General features: G+C 40.4%; 1 non-coding gene across 1 annotated transcript; it reads left to right on the plus strand.

Annotated features, from left to right (window-relative positions):
- Positions 1–1354: 1354 nt before the first annotated feature.
- On the plus strand, positions 1355–1461 carry LOC120092261 (small nucleolar RNA R71). Its single transcript, XR_005485971.1, has one exon. It is a non-coding gene; the product is annotated as a small nucleolar RNA R71 (small nucleolar RNA).
- The last annotated feature ends 3083 nt before the right edge of the window (positions 1462–4544 follow it).

Here is a 4544-nt window from a genome sequence, read left to right on the forward strand (position 1 = left end):
CGGCCAATTGAAGAGTCAAGGATGTGGGCACAAGTTGCCCCACATTTAATTGTCGAAAGATTGACAGCGACATCAAATTTATGTTGGCCCCCAAGTCACACAGGGCTTGCCCAATATAGAGTCCTCCTATGGAAAAAGGAATAGTGAAGCTCCCAGGATCGCTCATCTTCGGTGGGATAATAAATTTAGAACTTTGCGTTAGTACAACCGTGGAAAATTTTCCAACGCCTCTCTTCTTAGTTACCATGTCCTTCAGAAACTTGGGATAGGCAGGCATTTCCTTAATCGCTTCACTGAAAGGAATATTAACATGTAATTGTTTTAGCATAGACAGGAAGCTTGGTACTGTACCTCTTCGTTTTTCTTCTTCCTTAGCCTCTGAGAAAAGGGTGGTAACTGAACTTTCACAGTTCTCGTTTCATTTGACTTTGAGGTTGATGCAACCTCAAGTTCTACTGCTTCATTTTCCTTTTCTTTTTCTTGCATTGCTACTATCTCAGGCTCAGCTACGATCAAAGTTGCTCTACTCTGCTCCTTTCTTTCTCCCTCCATGGTCTTTCCATTGCGCAATGTCACAACCTGACATTGATCCTTATTTGATCCCCCTGGGTTGCGTGGAAGTTTGATTGAACTTGGCAACGCCCCTTGCAGTCTACTTTTGAGCTCATTTGCAATCTGGCCCATTTACAATTCAAGGTTGCGGATGGACATAGCCTGACTTTGAAGTACTGTCTCGTTTTTCTCTATGTATTGCTTCAATATGCTTTCTAGAGAAGAAGATTATCGTGGTTATTGTGAGCTACTTGCTTGGTTGCTCTGTTGACTGTTACTGCATTGAAAGAATCCTAGTGGTCCTTCTTTTTGCGCCACAGATTGAAAATTTTTTCGTTGATTCTTCCAAGCAAAATTGGGGTGGTTTTTCTACCCAGGGTTGTAGGTGTTTGAAAAGGGGTTGTTCTTTACAAAATATACAGACTGTGGATTTTGCGGGCAATCTTCCATTGCATGCCCATCACTGCAAGTCACACACCTTGCATTGTTTTGACTTATTGCGTCAATCTGCCCACCTTGCGGTGTTGGGCTGCTGATCGTCATTCCTTGAATCAAATTCATCATTGCGGTCATTTGGTTTTACAATGAGACAATAGCACTGTTATTTGCGTCAGAATCCTTGAGTCTTAATCTCTGGTCAATCTCCCTCCAGTCTTCATGATTCTTGGAGATGCGGTCTAGGATATTCTTCGCCTCATCATAAGTCTTGTCAAGCAGACCATCAACTGCTGCCACATTGGCAGCAGTCTGCGAAGCAAGGTTCAAACCATGGTAGAAAATTTCCATTTGCAGGCAATCTGGTAGCCTATTATGTGGACAATCTCAGACCAACCTTTTAAATCTCGCCCAAGCATCGTTGAGCGATTCGTCCATATCTTGTTCAAAATTAGTAATAAGCTTTCTTCGTCTCGCATTCTCAGTAGGTGGGAAATACTTCTTCATAAACTTCTCCACCACCTGCTCCTAAGAAGTGATCTCTCCTGGTTCGAGCAAATAAGTCAATTTTCTAGCCTGATCACAGAGAGAAAATGGGAACTACGTTAGTCGAACTTCTTCAGCAGAGATGTTCGGAACACAAAAGTATTGAAGATTTCAATAAAACTTCGGAGATGGGCGTGCGGATCCTCGCCACGCCTTCCTCCGAATTAACCTGCAGCCTGGATCATCTACAGCATCACTAGTTTCATTTCAAATCTACTTCTGTCTAAGGCAGGCCTCATGATTCCCGGAGAGAAATCATAGAGGTTTGGCGATGCATAGTCCCTAATGGGCCTATTGCGATCGTTTGCCAACAAAATCGGATTTGTCATGACATTGTTGTTATTTGGTGCTTCATTCCTAGGCTGCTCCACCATCTCTTCTTTATCGGATTGTGGTTGCTGTTGGTGGTCTCTTAATCTCCTTCGAAATGTTTTCTCAATCTCTGGGTCGTAGCTCGCCAGAGATCGAGAATTTTGCAAAGAAATCACAAAAATTACCGTTATCTATTTTGCCGAAGTCCCCAGCAACGGTGCGAAAAACTTGATGCTTGAATTTTATGAAGTGGAAATTATGGATGATATGTATTGGTGGATTGCATTGTGCACTCAAGTTTCCCCAAAGGAATCCAAGTGTAAATTCCTCTGAGTTTTCTGGTAAGTCTAGGATCGAACACAGGGACTTATGGAAATAGTTGCATTGGAGATTTTTATGAAAACTTGCGGTAACCAGTTGAATAAATAAGTGTTGGGTTGTTGTTGCGTTAATGAAAATAATAACGAATGCGGTAGAGTTTGAAAAGAGTTGGTAAATGAAAAATATGATGAAACAGGTTGAGAAGGGTTTCGGCTAACACTCCCTAGGATGCGTTCATGCCTTGCGATCATGCAACATGCATACAATAGTAAACCACCTCTCAGTGTGAATGCCACGGCTTCTAAGGGTAGAATGCATGCGATAAATATGCGATAAGTCTACAGGGTTTACACATAAACCTCAATCTCTATTTATGCGATGACAACATGACATTCATACAAATATGCGACCACATAATATCATTCCAATTCCTAGGATGCATGCGATGGAGTTGATAAACAGAGCTTATCTCTAAGTCCCTATCTCTTGTTTATGCAAGCCTAATCTTGCTCTTTCGAGTCCAGATTCTAACTTAGCTCTCTCGAGACATTAGGTTCTTTCTTTAGATTCTCTCTTGAGTAACTCTAAAGGGGTATTTTGCACAACATAAAATAAGATAATCACAAGTAATGAACTTCCTAGATCATGTTAAATTAGTTCTTCTCAACCCATTCAACTAGTTTAGCTACTCATGCGTATTAAGAAAGTGAGCAAATGTAGAAATAGAACTTTCATTGAATAGATATAAGATGATGTATAGAATAACAATGCAAGTATAGTAAAGAGCCTGGAGCAATTTCTTGCTACCAAGCGTTACACTGTTTCTACTTGTGCTCTAAAGATATTCTCGCTTTCGCAAGAGTCTGCCCGTTCTCTGCTCTTACGCCTTACACCCCAAGGTTCTCTCTCGAGCTACCTTGGACAATCTCCGGCATCACCACTCTTCTCTTACTCCACTGTAAAATGAAAAAGAAAACTATGAACAAAGGTATGAACTTGTAATGGTGATGAGGTAATTGACTGGTTAACCCTTTATCTGAAGAATGCACTTGGTATTTATAGGGCATCAAAGGTGAAAGGTGGCTTCTCTCTCCTGGTTGTACAGATGGGACAACTTTAATTCCTGACTGGTGCGCCGGATAATTGTCATCGATAAAGTTGGATGTACTTTGTGACTGTTATTGGCTGTCAACTTAATTTGGATCTGACTGCTGTCAGCTTTCTGTCCCATCGACCTTAATTGTCCTTTCGTTCGAATGCGTCCACCATGTTGCGGTGATTCTTCTTGGGTGAATGTTTGCGAGCATGATCAACGCAAGGTTTTATGGTGAAGTTGCGCTCGACCAATGTCTTCCATTGCGTTAACGCATTATTCTGCACAAAAATATAAAGATCAACTGCTCTAATGCATTGGACGCATGCGACCACAATATTATAGAATTTATGCTTAATGGACACTATTTAACATATTTCATCAATGCACTCCAACATTGTTTAAGGATTTAGCACTATGCTAATGTGCATTTCTGCCCGTTATCACACCCCCAAATTTAAACAATGCTTGCCCTCAAGCATAAGCTAAAGATTCCTTTAGCAAGTTAGCTGCAAAGTTCTTTCCCTAGATTTCTCAAAGATACTTCGTTCAAATCCTATATGCCAGAATACTTCTAAGACTTAGGGATTGTAAGCTTAAATTCAAAAGGACTTTACTGAATTCTGGAACATCGCATGATTTATTTCAAAAAGAAAATTTTCCACGGGGTGTCAAATGATTTATCCTTGCATAAAAATTTCCTTCATTGCTATTTTTTTCTGACCTTGCGCCAATCCGAGTGCCTTGCCTTTGTTTTGGCTTGCCCCCACGAGTGTCATGCGGATATCCAACTACGAGCAATGCACTCTTTCTCAAACTAAACTCATACCAACTTGGCAATGGAGTTGCGGTCACCTAATGACTTACTTTCGTTTTGGCTTGCCCCCACGTGTGTCATGCGGACATCCAACTACGGGTAAGTGCCTTTCACAACTTACTCTTATCAACATGGGTTTCCCATTGTGTTTACAGTGGAGTTGTTATTCATTTTTTTTTTTTGTAGCAAGATCGAAAACAAATACCCCACCCTCAAATTTAAAATATGGCAATGTCCTCATTGCCAAAAGATTAAAATAAGTCATGCGATGGTCATAGAATGCATTGTAAAGAAAATTTGAAAGAAAGCTAGCAAACCCCTAACTTCGAGAAATATTTCATGAGATGACTATCCTAAGATTTACGTTGAATTTAGTATATACGAAAGAGATAGAAGCATATTTTTCATCATTGAAATCATACTTGGCAAAGAATACATGCAGTAAATTACTAAAGTTATCTACTTGTG

Source organism: Benincasa hispida, chromosome 11, assembly GCF_027475165.1.
Source record: "Benincasa hispida cultivar pf3 chromosome 11, pf3_genome.v1.1, whole genome shotgun sequence".
NCBI classification, from domain to species: domain Eukaryota; kingdom Viridiplantae; phylum Streptophyta; class Magnoliopsida; order Cucurbitales; family Cucurbitaceae; genus Benincasa; species Benincasa hispida.